This window comes from Uranotaenia lowii, chromosome 3 (genome assembly GCF_029784155.1).
Source record: "Uranotaenia lowii strain MFRU-FL chromosome 3, ASM2978415v1, whole genome shotgun sequence".
NCBI classification, from domain to species: Eukaryota; Metazoa; Arthropoda; class Insecta; order Diptera; family Culicidae; genus Uranotaenia; species Uranotaenia lowii.
The window spans coordinates 286,637,913-286,660,722 of record NC_073693.1 but is presented as its reverse complement, the minus strand read 5'-3'; the positions used below and the strand labels follow the sequence as shown (position 1 = coordinate 286,660,722).

General features: G+C 38.2%; 1 protein-coding gene across 1 annotated transcript in view; it reads right to left on the bottom strand.

The window, feature by feature from the left end:
• The window catches only part of LOC129757519 (uncharacterized), a 56,465-nt gene that overhangs the window by 25,817 nt on the left and 7,838 nt on the right, over positions 1-22,810 (bottom strand). The window contains exon 2 of the mRNA XM_055754786.1: positions 2,594-2,749. The gene's annotated coding sequence lies outside the window, so the exon portion shown is untranslated. The remainder of the gene's footprint in view (positions 1-2,593; positions 2,750-22,810) is intronic.

The window sequence follows — 22,810 nt, the reverse complement described above, 5'->3', positions numbered from 1 at the left end:
TAATCAGTTATCAATGATTGATTTCACTAAACACTGATTCATTTTTAAACTTATAAACTCTATATCATCAAAACTAGAGACGATTGACAAAATCTATGTAAAGATTCAGGAAATTTAGTAAATTTCAGGAAAATTCGAAATCTACCAAATTATTAAAGACATAAAGTGCTGTTTTCTTCAGCTATCAAATGGATTCTATGAATCAATTTTCGAAGTCGCAAGAAGTTTTTATTGAACAAAATCTCTTCGTGAAAGCTTATCTGTTTGATTTTTATATTTTGTTTGTATTATAAAATAAGTACCCCTAATTTTATTGTTTAGTTTTTTGAAATTTTCGAATAAATTGTGAGAGACTGATTTGAATTTTTTGAGATATTTGATGATAAGTTTGTCTTTGGTTTTTTTAATTTTAATTTTTTGTTTTATGAAAACAAAATATTCATTAATTTTTATTAAGAAAAATACAATTTCGACCTTTTGTCCTTGTCAGGACTCAGTATTTGAATTGGCAGCGAAAAAATATTCAGAGCTTGAAATTTCAAACTATTTGATATGCATTTTAAAATTTATTAACGTTTCACGTATTTTTTAGTATTTTTTGAATCGATCATGATTTTTAGTTAATCTATGAAAAGTTTCAAAAGACTACAAGTAGCAACTTTAAAGCAAATTTTCAATGTTTTTGAGGTGCTTTATTTTATAAATATTTACAACAAAACATGGAATTACATAATTTTGAATATTTTTAGTTGACTTAAGGGATTCATTGTGCATTTTTGGAGTTGTTATTGATTCTAGCTAAATTTGAATTTCGAAATCCCTCCCCTAACACCCCCTCCCCTCCCATGGACGGGCCCTTCGCACGGGCCTGATTTAAAAATTGTCAACCAAAAATACAGGCAATATCCGGGGCATTTTGGTCAAAACCCTTGAATTACTTTATCAAAATCAAGAAAAAACACTTGAAAAAAAAACATTTTTAATCAAAACTCATCAGCACATTTTTTATCGTTTTAGGCTCCTAAAAAATCTTAAATGAATATTTTTACAGACTTGCTCAAAAAATTTCGATTTGAATGCATATAAAAAAAATGTTTATAACACAAGTTGTTTGTTTTGTTTAATTTTCAAATAAAGTGAACAAATCCCGGCAAAATCCAAGCAATCTGAGCAACTAGACAGGGCCGGACTTTTCTCAAATTTTGTGTTTAATATCCGGCCAAACCCGAATAAAACCGAGCAATCTGGCAAGCTCACTATAACATGACCAGTATAATTTGGATAAACCCCAAAAATACAAATCAATGTTGATAAAATACAACGACAAAAAAAATTAAAATACTAAAAACATGATAAAAATGATGAAAATTTCATTTAAAAAAAAAACAAACACAAACAAAAGACTAAAAATGACAAAAAAATAACTGAAAAAAATGATGGAGAATCACAACAATAGCAAATATGACAAAAAATACATGATGAGAAAAAACAAAAAATTTCTAAAAATTATCAAAAAATGATTACAAATTATGTGAATGATAACAATTATAATTTTATTTTTATAGGAACAAATGAAGAAAAAAAAAGCTAAGAAAAAACTGTTCGATTTTGACAACCTTCGACTTTGGCAACACAAAATGATTGGACGTGTTGCCAAAATCGAGTGGGACTTTAGTTGCTAAAAACAAAAAAAAATTGAAAAATTTAGTAAAAATTATGTAAATGATAAATATCATATTTTTTTGTGTAGAAATAAGTGATTTGAGAAAAAAAACCGTTCGATTTTGGTAACACAAAATGTTCGGACGTGTTGCCAAAATCAAACGGAGTCTGTAGTTACTTTAAGGGTCTTATGTCCAGCAATTCTACGTCTCGAATACTAAGTAATTTCAATCATCTAGGATGGAAATTCCCATCGAGTAAACAAAATAATTTTTATACATCTTCGAACGTTATGAACATTTTTTGCATTCTGTTGAGATCAAACGGAGTAGCTCTCTGCCTATAAGACTCGAAGTTTAATATTCCAGATCAAGTTTGCCAATTCAGTTCAAAAGAGTTTTTGAGGATCAAATTACTCTCTGCGATTTTATCAGTTTCGATTCACATTTGGCAACATTGTTGCGAGTAAACCTTTTACTAATCGTAGGTTAAAAACCACATCCGCCATGGTTAAATCCAAGATGAGATCCCCGAAATGTTGTTCCACAGCCCGATAGATCACCTTGAAGACGGGTTCACCCGAGCAGCACCTGTCCGTTCCAATTATGAACAAATCAATGAACCCGTTGTACCACTGTTGATTTTTTTTTTTATCAATCTACCTCTCAGAAAATAAGGAAAAAAAATCGAACTTGATCAATCACATTCGAACCCTGAACGTGTGATCTCAGCCGAAAAATTATCAAATTACTCGGAAAATTAGACCACCGGGTTGTGAAGCGCACAACAACAACCCTCGGCTGGCGTTAGACAGTTGAACTTAATTTATCGATAGAGTTGGAAAGAACAAGCAAAAAAGGGTTTGAGTCGTTCCTAGAACGACTGAGTAAAAGAACGAAAAGCGTTTTTTTTACAGTTCATCAATGCTTACCTCTTGTTGCGGTTGTTTATCGGCGTTTGTTTTTTTGTTATGTGTTGTTGCTGGGATTCTTTTCTTGTAACTGGAAAATCCGGTAGACCTCTAGGTCTCAGTCTTGAAATACTTCTTATTTGACGGTGTGTGAATAGACGTGGGATGAGAACAAATCTGAAACGAAGGGAGAGAAAAGGTTCGGAAAAATTAGCGTTAGTTGATTAAATTTCACATCGTAGCGGGGTCTTGATTAGTTTAATAGGTTTGTGTTAGGTTTGAAATAAAAAATAAAAACAACTAAAAGGAACAAATCACTCAGAAAGATTCCGCCGCCAGTAACGCTGAATGCCAACACCACGCATAGGCCGGGACAAGTGCAATATTAGTTTCCAACATCAAAATGTTGCCCCTGTCCGTACCGATGCGTAGATTGATAATGGAAACGGAGAGGGGTGGCGTCCCCTCCCTCCCCTTTTGCTTTCAGAATAGCAGAACTCACAAAACTTCACATGTTTTCCTCTTGGTGGCGAATACACACATTTCGATCGAACGGCCCGACCCGACCCGAATTCCCGGAATTCGCACTAATAAATTTTAATTTCGCTTCCGGCGCGAAGGCGGCCACTCCCGGCTTAGGTCACACGCGTTTTTTCTGCTTCTTTCGAATCGATTCAGTTTTTGGTAACGACAAAAAGTTGAAAAAATCGAAGGAAACAAAACAGACATCTGTTGTTGTTATCGGCGGAGCTCGCATTTTTTGGAAAAAAAATGTAGATATCACTAGAAACACCAATGGAAAGCATCACGCGATTGACGACGCGAAGTGTTGGTTAGAAATTTGTTTCCCACGTCGCGTAGTGTTTTGAGTATAACTGTCAGTTTGGTATTAGAAAGTAGCACAAGGCAACAAAATTTACATTTTTCCGGGGTGCCAAGAGCTTAAGAACTGATTTAGACTGATTTAGGGGCGCTGATCTATATATGCAATAAGTCTTTTTCTAGCAGTTCATGTTTTCAAAAAAAAAACTTTGAAAAATGGTTAAATATTCATTTAATCGATTTGTGCATTTTTTTACAAAACTGTAGAGGCTCAGCAAACATTTGTGATATACGTTTCATATACATTGAAGAAAAATCGTATTAAAGTTGTAAAAACACCATTTACCTACCAAAGTGGAGGCATAAATTTCATTTCTTTCTAAAGTGACGAAAACTACACCAATTGAGTGCTATCCGACACCTTATTCGTACCTATCGAAAGAATTGAAGAGAGGCTCCAAATCGTTGCAAGCGACTACATTTTCCAGTCCTCTCTCATTGGTCAATATTACTCGATTCCCATTTGAGTTTTAGCCATCTTGGTGCACTGCTGGTTTCAGAGAGAACATAACGATAATTTTCTCAATAGGAGTCCACACGGGAGCAGAATCATTTCAAAATTTACAAACATGGCGAACTTTGTATCATATCCGATTTAAACTGACATTAGACGACATTTTTACGATCTTTTCACAATACAGATAGAATTGCGATTCACAACACCATTGTTAATGACTAAAGATATCATTTCTGATACGATTTTATGTTTTCTGGGCGGATTTGGAAATTACAGATTTTAATTCAATGAACAATTTTTCTCCAGATTGCGAGTAATTTTAACTTCTGATAAAAAAAAGTTACAGAAGTTTCCTTATTGTTCATTTATTCCAATTTCGCAAAATCTGGCAATTTAAACGAAATTTTAAAGAAATTTTATCACAAATTAAATCTTAAATATTTTTCAAACTAAAAGTCCAATCATTTCGTAGTCTTCAACAAAGTTCTTGAATAAATTTAAATCTTCGATATCAAATACTTCTAGACTTTTTTCAGCGGTGTGTTACAACCATTTCTGTTTAATGTTATTATCTTAAATACTAAAAATTGTAGAATTTTTTTTAGCTATATATCTCTGAATGTACATTTTATACATTCAGAGGCAAAATCTAAATCCTAGGTAGGTAGGTTTGTTGGTTCATCAGTTATCAATGATCGATTTTAATCAAAATAAATCATTTTCTTAATATCACGCGGCATATAACTAAGAAAAAGAACTGATAGACAAAATCTGGCAAATGATTCGAATTCAGGACGCCAAAGTTTTCCAAAAACAGTTATTAAAACATGGGCACCAAAAATGATGTTCTCTAGTGTAATCCTAGTTCTGTTCGTTAAAAAAATCGAACATCGAACATTCACAAGCATACAAATGTTCTTTTGAATACTGACATGATGAGTTCTAGGCAGAGGTCTCAATTACCTGTAAAAAATTGCTTTGAGTTACAAATTTGTTAAGGTGTGTAATATGTTTTGAACTTTATTTCTATTGGAATTCATATTAGAAATCTCAATCCACTTTATTGAACCCGATCCATTTTTTCAGTAGAAGTCTCAGTTCAGTAAAAAAATTAAAGAAATTCTGGTCCACTTTATAAGTTCAATCTGCTAAAGTTAATTGAAATTCCCTGAATAATTTCGAGCCCTTTTATCAACAGAAAACTCATGATGCTTTGACAGACTCTTAGCAGAAGTCTCAACTCTTCGCCTTAGAACAAAATGTAAGAAGACTTAATCCACTTTGAAAGGTTTTAAACGGAAGTTTGACTTACAAAAAAGGCTCAATAAGATGAAACATGCTCAAATCGGCAGCAATCTTAATCAACAGAAGTATCAATCCGATAGGGTAGATACTCTAGATTTCGACAGGAGCTAGTTTTCGAAAAATTTTTAATGAAAGGCTTATCTTTCTATTTGGTGGCTCAAGCTATCTATGTTCATATTTTTATATTTTTGTTCTCCCAGTTTAGTATACGTTGAATATAAAAATTCTTATAAATGAGTTGTTTAATAGTAGTAAATCAATAATTGAAAAGCAACATTCTAAATCACCTGTGAAATTCAATGCTATCGACCAAATAAGAATGATTTTGAATCATGCAAAAACTCTCCTTTTATTCGATTGAAAGCAACATAAAAGGAATCAATGGATAGATAAGGTTCTAAAATCAATCTTTCCGGTAATTTATTTCATATTTTTGCTAACATTTTAGGAAATTTCAACTGTTTTTTGAGCTGTCGAAAACTAGCGCTGAAAATTCACCTAATAATCTATTTTTCGACACCCATCTTTCTGGGTATGTTTATACTGTTTCCATGGTGTAAAAAACGCCGTGAAGTAGACAAGCAATCTAATATGCAAAAATTCATATTCCTGTGCTAACAAAGGAGGTGAAAATGTTCTTGTCGAAAACTAAAACTTTTTGTGTCGAAAACTAAAATTGAATGTCGAAAACTAGTTCATCGAAAGGTTTTAGTAAAAGGATAATAAAACTTTGTGTTTAAACTTTCGATCAATTAAAAAGGTAGAGAATGAAGAAAAAAGTCTGATTCATTGAACCAATCATATTTGAGATGAAAAACTTAAGTCAATTAATATATTGACATGGTTTTTCTGACAAAACAAGCTGAAATTGTCGAAATCTAGGTATTTTACCCAATTTGATTTTCAACACATGGGAGTCGCGATCCATTAAAATTCCAAAATCTTTCGATCCAGTCAAAAAAACGTACGTTTCATCGAACAAATAAAAACACGCATGCGTAAAAAAACAGTCTCAGTAAAATTTACAATGTTCTACCAGCAAAAATAATGACTTTTTCGTTATTTTCTGACAATCCAAGGAACAGCCACTTTTTCAGTAGTTAGTTGTTTGATGATTCTCAGAGGTGACCGAGTAGGCTGTGGTTGAAAAAGGAAGTTGTTGACAGAAGCTCCATAAAATTTAAAATTTAAAAACAAGTATGAAAATTTTGAAGTATTATGAAGATTACGGTGTTTTAGTAGCATGAAGTTGCCACTTATCCAATAAAAATTCAAGCTTTGTAAGATTAGAATTACTCATGAATCGACTTCAGTTGGGGACCTCGACCGGGATGGAAGATTTGGACCTACTGAAACGAATCCCTGAAAACCTGACGAATGTTTGTTCATCGGTGAGTTCGTTTCATGTTATAAGAAGCAGCGTTTTAAGTGGAAATTGACTCAATCGTGCCAGCACCCTTGAGTTGGTTTTCCATAATTTCGTTCCATTTTTCATGCATTTAAAGCTTAAAAATATTTTTCAATTTTATAACCTAACCCTACATAATCATAAGAAGCGTTTGGCAGGGAATTCTACGCTTCACCCATCCCTTGGTCCCGTATCTTTTGCGTTTTACATCACATGGTTGGCCTGGCCGTAATAGTATCTGCAATGCTTGTTCTATGTATCAGATGCTATGTTGAAAAGAAAAATGAAGAACGTTAGTTTTTCATTTTCCAGGATGCATACAAGTTTTGGCCATGAACTTGGTGTCAGAAGAAGAAAGCTAGTGGTTTGATGATTCTCAAATGTCTTTGAGAGATATTCGAAAGCAACAATCTCAATTAGTATAAAATCTGCGTTTCCTTTTCGACCAGCAGAGATCTCGATCTATTTCATCTTATTTTATTTTAAAGATGTGGTTCATATTTTTATTTAGCAGTACACATTTGATTATTTCTACAAGCAGGAATTCTCAATCACTTGTATATTTTCAACAAGCAGAAGTCTCATTTAGTAGAACATATTATCTTCTTTAAATGAATTCTGTACACGAATAGAAATAGACCGCATATCTGGTAAAATCAGGATCAATCCCGAAAATAACTCTGCTAAATAGAATGTGGAATATTCAGCTCAAATAGAACCATTTGGAGCAGATTTACTAAACTCCCCGGAAAAATATTTACTGCTCTAATCCCGAACCTACCATATTTCATTTTCAGGGAAAGAATGCGTCAATGATTAATCCATGATGATAAGGATGATAAGGCATTGACAGTTTAACTATATTTATTGCCAAACAATCTTATTTATGGCCAATTCAAAGAGAATTTCTACCAATGTTGCATGTATTTTCTTCTAGTAAGCAAAAATCTCAATCGTTTTAAAATTTTCGCAAAAAAAAGCTGTTTTAATTTCTATGGAAATTTAGTTTCAAATTTCTATGGCAGAAAAATAACCAATCAGGGTACTTCTAAAAGACTTTTAGTAAAAGTACTTAGTATGCTTAAACTTTTAGAAACGAACAACATGAGTAAGATGAATGGAAAACGCTTGGATTCCAATTTTGCTCCCGGAACGAATTTAAATCAAACGAGATCGAGCCACGGAACGCACCTTCGCTTTTCCATCAGTTTACGTGTGTGAAACTTGGATCGAGAGAGAGAGAGAACGACCATTTATGAAATCAGTTAATGTTTATTTCCGGTCCCGGCGATGGCGATAGCGAGTTGGACAGTTAGATATGGACAGACACATACGCACATTGAGCCACCGTTGTTGCTGCCTGTTGCCGGTGGAATTTGACCCCAAAAATTCAAACTTTTCAACATAAGTTTGTTTGAAGAAAGGTGAAAAAAAAAAACAATTCGACCCCTCAACTGGGCGTTTGGTTGGTCGTTCAATTTCAGAAGCCGAGTGTATCCGGACAGGGCTTTGTGTGGAGGGGCTTGTTGTAGAGAAAAAAACGGTCTGCACCCTGAGTCCAACTTGGAATCGGTTACGGTCCGCCGGGTTTACGAAAATTTCGATGGCGACTCGTGGCTCCCAAGAGTGACTTAAACGGGTACACAGCGACGAGCCACCGCTGCTGATGGTTACCACTTTTCTACGGAACACCCTGTTGGGTTGGGTTTGGTTTAAGACGCTTATAAGTTTTTTTTATCAAACTATTGAAAAAATCTTGACCAACGACTGCTCTTAGAAGTTTGCTCTAGAGTTTGTTCACATACCTGCTCAAAGGAGAGAACTTGAGCTGCCCGGTCAGAATCGGTATCGAATTACAACGCCGGAACCTATTGCGGTAGGGCTATCCTTGGCCATTTGCCATCAACAGCAGCAACCGGTGGTCTTTATTGAATGAGATTTTTCTACCCTCTCGAAAAGTATCGCATTTCTCGGGCTACCCGATTTTTTTCGTCTCAACCGACGAGGTGAATCTCAGGTAAACTTCTCGTATGGCCGCCGCTCGAATCTTGTTCTGGCTGGGATAAACTGAAAACCACTTTGGTTGAAGCAAGAACATTCCCACCCAAAAACGACGACGGACGGATGCCGGGGGAACTTGATTTGGGTTGCTTGCTTGGTTGCTGAAATAACAGGTTTGCGTTTGCGCGGAGCCAAATAATAGGGTTCCGGTCCCCGAAAATTTGGGCCCGCTCGAATGCCAATGCACTCGCCGCTTCACTTGAAGAAGCATCCGCGCGGAGGATCCATCCGTGATTTCGGCGAAGAATTGCATAGGATCTGGCAAATTTGTAAGCTGGAAACCAGTCATGTCGCAGAGCAAGTTTTTGAAACTTTTTTTTCCCCCAAACAATACATGCATCAAAATTTAGCAGCTACACGTGATAGAAACAACCCAACCGGAAAACCGGCGACTTGGCAGAAGGGGAACTCGCTGAGGGATTGATCCCGTTTAAAAAAAAAGGGTCCTTTTGACTGTGAGAAATATTCAGCAGTTGCAGGTTTGATTTGCATAATTGCTTGGTTTGATGGGAAATTAGTTTGATTTACCTACGCGAAGTTGATAACCCTTTTGATAAGTATATATAAGTATTCATCATTTCATCAAGTTACAAACATATCTGAAAAATTCTTGCACAGAAAAAGTTTGAGGTTTTAGAAAATCTACTTCCTAATCCCCCCATATTCAAAAAAAATTAAATATTCTTTGAGGATTACGAATGTGTAGACTGAAAGTGAGAGATTAAAAATAATTAAGTCAAAGAAAAGGAAGCCAAGGAAAAACCATAAGCCCGAACAAACTACCCAGAGGTCAACCTTGAACCACTCATCTTGATCCAGTCATCTTCAATTAGGCCTTCGATTGTACTTATAGATGAAGCGAAGCGAGACGCGCGCTATTTCAAGCTCATTAGCCACCGTTTCATGGGAGCCTGGGTCCAGCCAGGGACCATACTAAGTTGCACCTTCTCGTTTCGTCTCTCTTGAAGGTACTACACACATCATCGATCAACGGGAGACCCGCGCGATTCGGGTCGTGGACTCGAGAGTGGGAGTCCCACTAAAGGTTCACTACCACTTCCTCTCGCTGACACACTTCGTTCTTCCTTGCTTCCTCGCTTCTTTTGCTGATGCTGCTGCTTTGAGTCAGTCGTGAGCTGCAGCATCCCGTTATGCCCCAAAATGTCAGAACGAGCGTCGCGCGTAACCCCACGTGATACCATAACCACACAAGCTCAACCGAGGAGTCGCGCAAAGGTTAGGAGGAGGAGGATGAACGATTTGTGATCGCTATCACTCCGCTGAGAAGAGGGAAAAGATGGGGGGACCCATCATTCGGTGGGTACCCATCGTATCGTAGTTGGGTTAATCTTTTTCCCCAGCGCGCGGAAAGTGGTGTTCTCTTGCTTTCGCTATTTTCACTCGTCGTCGGTCGTCGTTCTCTCACGCTGTTGTTGTAGTGTGTCGATCGCAGCGCGACAGTGTTTACACACATGAGATCAACAACGACGGAGACCAAGACGACGATCAGACTCGGTGTGTTGCTCGTTATTGGGGATAGGATAGCGGTCAAACGAGAGACCCGTTAAAAAACGTGACAAAACCTGTGAGCGCGAAGCGCGCTCGAGAAAGTCTCTTCAATGAGCTTGCTTCCGACCCCATGTGGACCAACATCGGTCCGAATGCCAAAATTGATCACTTTAGGGCCTCATTGTGCCATCCATCTCCAGATGTCACAAAAAGAGGAAAAAACACTTCCCGACACAAATCTCCGCGGAAAATCATTTAATTACGATGCTTACTTTTCGATCAGTGTAGGTAATCCTCGGACCTCAAAGTTTCGGGGAATGAATGTCACAAGTTGAAAAACACCAGAAAAAAACACATCACACACCTTCACACGAATGGCAATATCTTCTTCGCTTCAGGAGGTTGGTTTTTAATTTTCTGTCCAACCAAACGCAGGCAACAAGTTAAACATTGAGGAATTACCTTCTTCCTCTGTTGTTATGGCTTGTTCTGTGTCGTTTCATTTCAACCATTCTCGATATATTTTTTTTGGTTTTTTTCGGACAGGGAGAACGTACATGTGTCGCGCTTCCCCATTTCCATTCACATTCACAGTGTTGTGGCGCGCGAGAGGCCTCCCGATATTATGCCGTTATAGCTAACAGTATCTTTTTGATTAGTGACTCGCGCGCGTTGCGACTCTCGTTGGAGTTCGACTTACAGGCAGATATTTGCGTTCGACTTTTTTTTTTTTTTGAGATTTTAAACAGTTCGATCGATTCATTTCGGTTGCTTTTCTTAAGTCAGCTGGAAGTTTCGTCCACATTGGCATGAGATTACATATTACTGGTCCGAAAGCGGGCTGTAAACGGGAGATTGGCAAGCAACCTTCCTCCAAAAGGCCGGATACTTTCAAAGTTGGACAGCATTTCGCCACAACAATATCGCCATAAAAATACTTCCGCGGATTAAATGGTTCCACAGGTTTAGAAGATCTCGAAATAGATATAGATCTATCTACGATAAACCGGATAAAATGTTGATCAATAAATTTTTGTGAACGAGGAAAAAACACACATACTGTAGGCAGTTAGAGGGTCAGAATTTGTTTTCGACAAGCATAATAGGGATGCTCCAGAAATAATTTAAACCCTTTAGAAAACCGAATTTGTTCAAAAAACGATGGTCAACTAGCAAAAACAGTCCTGTCACAATCATTTGAACTGTTCCAGTTCCAACTTTGGACGGTTTCAGGGACAAAAATCTTATGCTCTTATCTATTGGGGATGCTCAAGAAAAACTTGAAATTTGTTCTGCAAACGATTTCTCTTACAGATCGATGATTATATGGCTTATCTAGGACTGTGTTAATCGTTCAAAACATTTAAACGGTATAAGTTTATACTTTGGACAGTTTCAGCGTCAAAGACCTTTCATTTTCAAGGCTAATGGGGATGATCCAAAAAATAAATAAATTCATCGCAGAAAAAAATTGCTTGCAAATCGAATATTTACCATAGCTTATCTAGGACTGAGGCAATCGTGCATGGCATTTATATCATACCAAGTGTCAAATAAATAATTTCCACTGTGTTGGAGTAATATTTATCGCCCTCGGTGAAATTAGAGTAGGGATGCCCGTTCACAGCACAGAAGATTCCCGCGAGCAATGCGCACAACTAAATCATACCTGATTCCTCATTTAACCGTAGATTGTATATTGTACCTGACTAATGTCAAACTACGATGATTAACTGCGCGGTCATGACGATGAGGAAAGAAAAAAAAAGTTGCCTTATGAACCATCGAGTTCGAAAACATGTACACATCGGCACCGTTATAGCTCTTCAAACAAATTTTCTAACGAGCTATCCCGGGCGCAATGATCACTCCTCGAACGAACGAACCCATTGAATTCGGTGTGTCCCCGTTCCTTCCAGTTCGGTCCAAACCAGTGAAGGCTGACAGGAAAAAGCGCGATCATGCCCGGCCTCGCTCGTTCAGTACAAGACGGAAACTCCATTCCATTCTTTCCCGGGCCTATTCAGCGCATAATATAGGCTGACATTCTAATGCGATCAGGCAGCGACGACAACGGCCATTCGAGAAATAGTCAGAGGAGAATGAACAAAAAATGACTTAGCTATTCATAACCGAGTCCCGAGCTAGTTTGTGAATTGAGCACTGAAAACAATCATAAATAACTCCTTGGTTGAGACCCGCCGAAGCCGAAGGAACTGAACTTCTCACGCGCGCGGGTGAAAAGAAAAGATCCCGCGCTTCCACTTCCTTCAGCAGCAGGCCGCAGCTTTCGGAACCCCTTTCAAATAGGTCACATCACCATGAATAACAGACCGGCACCGAGTGCGCCAGATCACTTAAATGGGTATAAGCACTTGCGCAAGAGCGAGTGCGCGGACATCTCTCATATCCCAGTCAGTTAGTGAGAGCTAAAAACGATCGGACGAAGTTCACGATCATCCATCCACTGAGTATTCAAATCAACTTTGGAAAAACATTTCTAGAGCAGTCACCTCTAGCCGGGTTGCTGACTGACTCTGTCTCGGGATCGCGGAACAACAAAATCCAAACGTCACATCGGTCTCGGTGCGGTGAGGTTGTTGTTCCGCGATCCGCGATCGCTGAAAAAAACGGAACGAAACGACGGCCACCCTTCTTCGGTGGAAACATATGTTTGATGTTGTTTTTGGTACAGTCATCAATCTATCACTCCACGATAAATCGCTCTATTCCAACCAGCTGCCAGGCCAATAGACATGCAAAGTGGGTGAATAAATACAATTCCTAGCTCGATTTTGTGCTCCAAACGGAAAGATCATTCTCCATCCGGACCGGCCGGACGGTGCTATTGAACTTGAATTTGTCGAACTTGAAACGATCCCCTTACTCGGTGTGACGATCGCTCTTTCTCTCCGAGTCGAGTGTTTCGAAAAATGGCACTTTCTAACGGATCTCTCGTAATTGCGCGACCCACCTCCGAGGGTAACTGTAAAAATGTAGAGTGACCCGAACCGAGTCGGGAAGGTACAATTGTAGCAGTTCCACCAATTTACACCTCGCACCCGCGCTCTTTCGCGGTGACATCGTTCTACACAGATGGTAAACAGATGGAGAGAGAAAGAGCGAGGGCGAGAAATCAATATCCAAACGGCTTCCGCAGATCATCTCGCGCGGAAGCTCACTGGACCCAGGTTCAGCCACAGGGCCTCCCCGGTCACTGCACAGTTATTTACATTTATTTATTTATGGATATGATAATGTGCGCTCCGGCCGCTACTTTTCCGTGTTCGCTCGGGTCGCGATCAATCGATATCTCTCCCGGGTAGCTGAGCTAAACCCATTCGAGGATCTCCAAGGTCCGAGGGTGAAAGGCAGAGGTATTTTTGGCACCCAAGAAGTCGTAAAATAAACCGTGTGAACATCGGCCCGAGATGCCCCACTGAACCAACCCTATAACGGTCCACCGCGCTCCATGTTTATCCGACGAAGAGTCTTATTTGCTTTGTTCTTACTGTCTTCAGAAGTTGGAAGATTAATAGCCAGGCACCAGCAGATCCGGTAGCTCTGGCTCATTGTTTTTCCCGACAATTGAACCGTTTAGCAAGTACACGTGAACTTTGGGTGAGCGATAGCTAGAGATCTGACCCCACCGATAGAGACCGCTCGGCACAGCGGGATCAATCACTGCCTCCTGGGTTCGGTACGAAAAGATCGTTGAACCTTCTTCATAACTAATTACCTGAGGTTCGACCCCAAAAGCTCCAAAGACCGACTGAGAGGAGAAACCAGAGGGTGCGAGGGAAAAGGCATTTTATTGATTCTAGAGGCTCACTGATTGCGAATTCCATTCTCCTTCCTCTGCTAGAAACCTAGCTATCCTATCAAGAAGAGATGGATAGGCGTATAGTTTGTGGTCATCGCGCAGGTTTACGACGCCACTTTTGTTGTGAGTTCTGCTCGACGAGTAGGTGTCAGGGTACCTCTCCAATACCACCTTCTTGTCATTAATCATTTGGACATTCACCAGCGAATGGTGAGCGAGCAAGAGAGCTGCGCTACAGGTGAAGCTGCTTTCCCAGATGTAGCTGATAGTACCCATCTAGGAACCAAAAGGCCATCGAAAATTCGATCATCTTCATCTCTCCGGTGTCAGTCGGTAGGTTGCCAACCATCGACAAAAGGCTGTTAAATGGCTCATTTGTCTTCGCTACCTGTCTGTGCCGGCGCGATCATCCACGGCAAGAAGGAGCGCCTCTTGCATACTATATCTTGGAGGCAAGGAGAAGTTATTCGAGAAGAATGACAGTTTGATTGCGATATTTCTCATTAGGATGAAATATTTCTATCGCGAATTGAATAGAGCTGCTGATGAGATTATCGCTCATCTAATTTGCTCGAGCTAGCTTCGGGTTTTAATCAAATCCTTGATGCACTTGATTTTTTTCGCTGAATTCGATTAATTGTGAAATTTCTTGATTGCTTGAATGACGCTACTGTGTGAAGTATTGCGTTAAACTTGACATTTTTTTTCTTGAGAGACCAACAAATCTATTATGGAGACGCTTGAATTCACATACCTAGAAGATAAAAGACATAATTATCTATTGAATTATTTCCAGTTCTGATTTCGGACCAAAATTCAACGAATTTCGGCCGTTTTTAAACAGGGAAGTGTTGTTCCCAGTCAGAAATAATGTGTTCATTTTGGACCTAACAGTGTAAAAACAAAACATGTTCGATTAAAATTCGTCTCTATATGATCGTCCATTTTTCCTCAGCACATGAACAAGCTCAAATTTGGCTCGATATTGCTGATAAATGAACCTTTTTTTCAAGCTATGAATGTCGAAAATTAATAAAATAACGGGTAAAGTTTCGACTGATGCTGAATCAGTTTATCCTTTTGGGTTGTGGATTTTCAATCCCAGTAAGAAAATCTGTCTGTGATAGAAGTTCTGGCTCAAAAATGGAATTATTAAAAAAAAAATATTAGTGTCGAAAATCAATACATTTTTTACATTTTACTTCGTCCATTTCTGGACCGGTTATCTCGACTGGGTTCTAAATGTTCAATCCCATTAAGGAAATCAGTCATCGATGTAGGCGGAAAACCTTCATTGTTAACAGTAATGATAAACTTGTTTACTTCGCCAACTTTGATGAGTGTTACTTCAACAAAATACCGAACCAAGTGGTTCATATGAAGATGATGATTTCATAGCTTTCTATTGTGTCACCAGTAGCTGATTTTTTCGGCTTAGCACGAAACAACAAGCCGTTGCAAGGTACAGGTGGTCCCTCTACATTTTTTCTAAAACGACAAGTTAACTTGAATATAATTATACTGTTTTTTCTCGTCGTTGTTCCATCTTCTTCGGCTTGAACAAAAAAAAACCCATGATTTTGATCAGCATTTTCCACCGTCTTCGGTGTTGTTGTCGTCTTCGACGTCTTTGGTCGCAATTTTGACGGATAACCACCAACGCCATTTTTGTAGGACGTCGAGGTAGTGGAACTTGCAAATCCATCCAGCAATGGCTTCTAATAAGTTTCCTTTGTGGCGTAGCGACGAGCGCGTTGCGCAGCTCAACGATTTCGACAAGTTGGCACTGAGGACAAAAAATTCTTAACCGCATACGTATAAGCCGGGCAAAACTCAACTCAGCCGTTGCTCGGTGATTTCAAAACCTCATTTGGAAGTCTCTCTGTGGCGCGGCTTTTCGTTTTCGGCGGTTTACTTTGGAAAAACCTCCACTCACCGAGTTGGGGCTTTGTCGGAGCCCTGTTGTTTCTTGTGGTTGTTTTAATTATCCTAAACATGTCATTGAAATAAATTGACTCTGATATATTTTTCCGCCTCTTCCACTACTACTGATGACTGACTGTAAGATTGTTGGGCATATGGCATTTTCCAAACACGCAATACCCAAAACTAGTGACATCTCGAAAATCGCACAAAATTGTTCTCTTCGCATTGGATAGTTTTATCCGAAAAAGCGTATCAAACAGGCAAAGCATATGGCGTTTGCGTGTGTTTGGGAGGAATTTGAAACGATGCCAACTTTAACTTTTGGTAAACGATCGCGCGCAAACTCAAGGGCAGCAGCGCTCGGAAACTCGGACCAAACCGATTAGAGCGAACGCAATTAGCAGTGTCTGCCTAAACCTGGTCCCTCGACGACCGAAACCCCTGAGGCTCTGAAACTATCAACGGACGTTGGGGCCTCAAAATTGGATTCCTGAACTTGAGAGGGGTGACCCAAAATTGGGTCCGATTTTTACCGATTCGACAACCGAAAGAGGAAAACAAAAAAGTGAGCTTGAATCCGGGCGCTATAATTTGGGGAAACACTTCGAAGGTTTACCCAAAATCAGGCAACGATAAGAGAGAGAGAAAAGGTTGGAAATGCAATGATACGGTCATGTCCATCCGAAAGAAAATGTGGAGCCCAAGTTTGGTACTTGGTTCCAGTTTCTACGAGCTGGGATAGAAGAGATTGGACGGTCAAAACACCACTTTTTTCACCATTTACCCCACTCAGGTCATCAAAAAGATTGAGTTGATATCTCAAACTAGTTGTCACTTGTTTTTTCGATTGTTAAAACAGCCGTTCTCCTCTTTAATTTTAACCAAATAACCATCAATCGTAAGATGTGCGGGTTTAAAATCACTAAATGATTACTAAACCGAACGTAGCGTGTATTTTTGACATTACCGAAATCCTAATCAGAATTTTTTGTTTCAATCCGCTTTCTTGCATGGATTCGGTCAATTTTCGATCAGATTGTAGCACGTTGTAAGAGCATTCACCTGAAATATTTTTTTTAATAATCTAACTCCGGCCCACAATGGGAACAAGAAACACCTGAGAATTTATCCCGGAATCAAATTTGCAGCTAAGTTACAAGTCCGTAGCATGACAATAGCTCCCAATAAATCATGATCGTGTGATTGCGAATGAGACCATCGATACAGGAGCCGATGCAGTTCCAAGATCACTTCGGAGCGGACTCGAACGATAAGTAGGGCTCCTTCGGGCGCAAGTTCATTTGAGATCGCGATCCGGATAGTGTCACTATCCATCTTCCCGAGGGGAGAATGGATGAACTTGTGCGGTAGCCACTATGTATATTCGAATACGGTAATGGTCCCGGTCGTTGGTTCCTCCTTAGGGAAGCAGAAAGGACGGGTGAGCGTCCAAGGGAAAACATTGATCAAATATTTATTTTCTCGACTCGGTCCCGGTTGTCGAGTGTTCGTTTTTTCTTTCCTCATCTGGATAGCCGGCTGAAGGTGACCGGGAGTGTTCTAGCTTTCGAAAGGCATATTTAAAGGGGAAAGAAGCAAATCGTTGGTTGAGGCACGAGCCCTCGACTTGCGGCGAGTAGTCCCCATTCAATTCTAATTTGTACAAAGAGTTTCTTTCACGGCATTAGAGTTGAAGGCAGTTGAAGTGGGATCGCTGCAGCCGCGATCTATTCTGGAATGAAGTTTCTCTAGCATTATAAAACTGTGTGTATGATAAATAAATTGATATCATATGATGTCGTGGAATGCCTTCGGGCCTCTCTACCCGATATAGTACAATGATATTGAAGCAAGGCAGCAAAGAGTCAAAGAACAAGAGTTAAGTCCCGGGAGAAGTTGACTTAGCGGTATCGGCTTAGTTGAGGCCTCGAGAGCCAGCTGTACATACGGACGACGACGACGACGACAACTGTTCCAGCCGGCCGTCAGTCAATGACGAATGGATGGTTTGATTTGTTGGCTAAGTCAGTTTATCAATGATGTTTGCCCCCGCGAAGAACGCGAACCTAATATGACACGTGTGATTGATAAAGTGTAGCGTGACAAGGGAATAGTCTATAGCGGCAGAATGGTAATCAGGTCAATCTCTAGCGAGGGAGAAAATAAGAATCTCACTATAAACTTGAAGATGGATAGAATTTGTGGAGTCACTGGTCCTCCTAGAGAAACACAAAAGAAGAATTTTAGAAGTGGTCTTTTTGTTAGAAAATTTGCCAATGAAAAAAGTGAGTGTCGCTCATATTAAATTATGGGAATAAAATGAAAAGAAACAGTTATGAACTGTTTGTTCAAGCAGCAGTCTCAATTCATTGTCACAGGCTTTATTAAAACAGAAGTCTCAATCTGTTTAACAGTTTTTTTCAACCACAGAGGCCCCAGAGGCAGAAAACCTAATTCGCCTACTAGGCAACTTATTATAACCAGTAGAAGTCTCAATACACTTTTATAAAAAAAAAAAAGTCAACTTGCAGAAGTCTCAATCAGCTTAAAACCATTCTGCATTGAAAACTCTTTTCAGGCTACACAGATCTCTTCATGATTTGAATTATTCAATATGCAAAAGTCTCAATCCGCTGCAATATATATTTAAGCGAAAATCTGATTCCACTGTTTACGTTTCCAATCCGAATTAACAACCAAAACTTAATTTAATATATGCTCCGAAATCCGACATTTGAAACCATAATTTGAATTTTTTATCTGTAACCAGATTTGTAAATTAAAAATTCAAGAATTTGGATCTCTACTCACAATTTGATCAATTTTGTCCTGCTTCCGGACACAGGAAGTTTGACTCAGCACGGCCTACGAGGGCAAATCACGCTAAAAGAATTTACGTAGAATTAAGTTCCACTTCCAGGTCTTCGTCATTTCGTTCGCTCAATCAAAAGTTCAACTGAGAAGTAGTAGTAGCAGGGGCTTTACCAAACCAAGCCAAACAACAATGGTTAGGAATCCGTTTCTGCAGACGAAAAAAAATGTGCTCGCTATTCCCATATTCCGGAGCTGCTTCGGGGGATACATTGTATGATCAGGCAAAAGCCGGCAGCTACTAAGTTGATTACTCCATTAGGGTGGTTCAGCGGATAATTTGATAGGTGTGTTCAATCATAATGGTTCAATTTGGAAGGTAGTTGGGCCACTCAGAAATCTTTACTGTTTTCAAAAATGTGCTAAATTTCGAAGATGAACTGCAGAATTGAAGAGTGAATCACCCAAACGGTAGTGTATTATGTTAATCAACTAAAGCTTAGTTCTTTTAGAAATGGGACAGTAACGAATCCGTGTATCTCAAAAACCTTTCGTTTGATCTAAATACTTTCTATGAAGGAAATGAAGGTAATCTTATGATAATGGCTTAAACCAAGTAAATCATGTTAAAAATAGTAACAATAATTATCTTGATCTACTTTTTACTAACTGTACAGAAGACTTTTGCGTAAACGAATCGGCTGATCCACTATGGAAAAACGAAGCATTTCACAAAGCGATAGAATACTCGCTCTTTATCCATAACTGTGCCAAACCTCGCGACTGGGAATACGAGGAAATGCCAGACTATCAGAATTCAAACTTCGAACTATTGAAACTAGAACTAATTAATATAGAGTGGTCAAGTGTATTGAAGAATGAAGGAAATGTTGATACAACAGTAGAAACCTTTTATAACATAATGATTAATCTAATAAACAGTTATGTTCCTTCAAAATTTAAAAGAAGGTCCTACAGCTCTAAACACCCTGTCTGGTATAACAAGGATTTGAAAAACTTACAAAATAGGAAGCAAAAAGCTCATAAAGTCTACAGAAGTGATAGAAGTGTTACAAATCATCAAAATTATATAAATTTATGCAACCAGCTTAATTCATGTATAAAAAGTTCTTTTGAAAAATACAATCAGAAAATTGAAAAAGAAATTAAACAAAACCCAAAAGCGTTCTTTGGCTATACTAAAAAGCAGATGAAGAATTCAAACTTCCCTACTCAATTGACACTTGACGGAAGCATTGGAAATAATCCACTGGAAATTTCTAACTTATTTGCAACATTTTTTCAAGAAGTGTACACTTCTTTCACTGAGGCTGACCGAGATAGGGAATACTTTTCAATCATTCCAGATTTAGCGTGTGACATTCAGGTCAATGAAATTGATTACAATAATGTTTCCGAAGGACTTAGAAAACTTGATGCTTCCAAAGGAGCAGGGCCTGATGGACTTCCCCCATGTTTTCTTAAAAACTTGGCGGCCGAATTGACAGAGCCTCTTCTGATTCTTTTTAATATGTCATTAAATTATAGAAAAGTACCCAAATTTTGGAAAAAATCTTTTTTAATTCCGATTTTCAAGTCCGGAAAAAAATCAGATGTACGAAATTATAGAGGAATAGCTATTTTGTCTTGCATCCCAAAACTTTTTGAATCAATAATAAATGAAAAAATTTATCAACAAGTAAAAAATATTATAACGAGTAAACAACATGGTTTCTTCAAAGGGCGCTCTACAGCATCAAATCTTCTCGAATTCGTTACATACGTTATCGATTCTATGAGCAAAGGCTTTCATGTTGAGGCTATTTATACCGACTTTAGCAAAGCCTTTGATCGCATTGACATACCCCTTTTAATCTTCAAATTAAAAAAAATTGGCTTTCATCCAAATCTTCTCTCCTGGTTACAATCATATTTAACTGATCGAACACAAATCGTTCGTTTCCAAAACGAATTATCTAAATCTGTAGCTGTGACCTCTGGTGTGCCTCAGGGGTCTCATTTAGGACCTCTCCTTTTCATACTGTTCGTTAACGACATTTCCTTTATTCTAAAACGGATTGAATACCTAATATACGCCGACGATATTAAACTATTTCTGAAAATAAAAACAACCGAAGATGTTGAAACATTTCAAAACGAAATCAATGTTTTCTTTGAATGGTGCAACAAAAGTTTACTTCAATTGAATGTTAAAAAATGCAACTCTATATCATTTAGCAGAAAGCAAAGTTACCCCATCATTGAAACAAAATTAGGCAATCAACCAGTACAAAAATGCAAAATTGTAAGGGATCTTGGCGTCATACTGGATTCAAAACTCACGTTTGTAGAACATCAGAACAATATCATCAATAAAGCAAATTGCATGCTAGGATTTGTAAAACGTTTCAGCAAACACTTTCAAGACCCATACACCATAAAATCACTTTATATATCCTATGTTCGTTCGATACTGGAGTATTGTAGCATCATATGGAATCCTTATTCAGATATTCACGAGCAACGTCTCGAATCAGTTCAAAAACAATTTTTGTTATATGCGCTACGTAAAATAAATTGGACCACTTTTCCTCTGCCATCGTATGAATCTCGTTGTAAGCTTATTGATATAGAACCTCTCAGTAAACGCAGAGAATTTTCCCAAATTGCATTTGTAAATGATGTTGTTACACAAAGAATAGACAGTCCTGAATTACTTTCAAAACTAAATTTTTACGCACCCTCCCGTCCATTAAGAAATAAACATTTGTTCTACATTAAACTTTACGACAAAGACTATGCAAAACATCAACCTATTAATCAAATGATGTACAAATACAATTTACAAAGTGAAATTATAGACGTAGCGATGAACAAAACACAATTAAAAAAGGCATTCAAAAACAACTTCATAGAACAACAAAATAGCTTACATTAGTTTTAAGTAGTTTTAAGTATTGTAGTCTACATAGTTTAGTTTGACTTAATAAATAAATGAAATTCATGGAAAAATTAAAAAAAAAATATTTATCGTTTTTTTGAAAGAATAAATTCTACTTCATTCTTGGTACCTCCCTTCGGCCAGCGCACACTTTTTTTCAGTCACGATAATGATCAGTTTTTCAAACTAATACTTCGTCTAACCTGTATTTTAGGTGGCTACATCCCCCTCCTTAAATTTATGATACTTTTCGGACCAATACTTCTCTTTTAAAAGAAACTGAGGCCACTTTAGTGGATACAGCTGTTTCGAAATTAACAAATTTGGTAATTTTTGAGCCACTTTTTGAGCGTTTTCAATGGAATTTCTGCTGGCAAAATCTGGCAATAACGAAGTAAAACCATGAGGAGATTGAACTTAAAGTATAATCGGTTAGTATAGATCGTAGATTGCGAAGGGTACATAAAAGATTACTCTTTTTAGGCTTTTGAAAAGAGTGAAAACCATAGTTTTCGTTTTGAAAATTGTTGTTTTTTCCACAGGAGCAGAATTTTGGCAAATCATTATATTTTTTTTTACAAAATAATAAGCAAATACATACTTAAATATACTCGGGACCTTGCCACGAGCAGACGTGGTATAGGATTCAAACGCTGGAATTTGTTTAAAATAGGGTATTTCATAAGTTTTGCCGTTCATCAGAAATCATCTGTCCCATAGCCTCGGAACCAGATATACAGCTTACAAGCTGTGGATCAGGCAAAAAAAATTTGTTTGGGGTTAGGTTTGAATGACTCATTAAGAGGCAACACTTTCAGCTCATCGGAGAAATTTTTTCTGGAAATTTCAGCGATCTACCCTTCGTTTTTCGCTTATTGAAAATGAAAAATGCTGGTATGAAATTTGACTTCTCTGATGACCCTTAGCAGAAGTTGCCGATCATATACTTCACTCCAATGGTTGATTTGAACTTTGTGAACATTTTTGACAGCATTTCCATACCTTTCCACCACTCACACACAGTAGTTCTTTGAATAATCAACTGTTCTGTCGGCTATCAATTTGATAATGATGGATATTGAATGAAACTGTGCAAAATTATTTTTTCCTTTTTC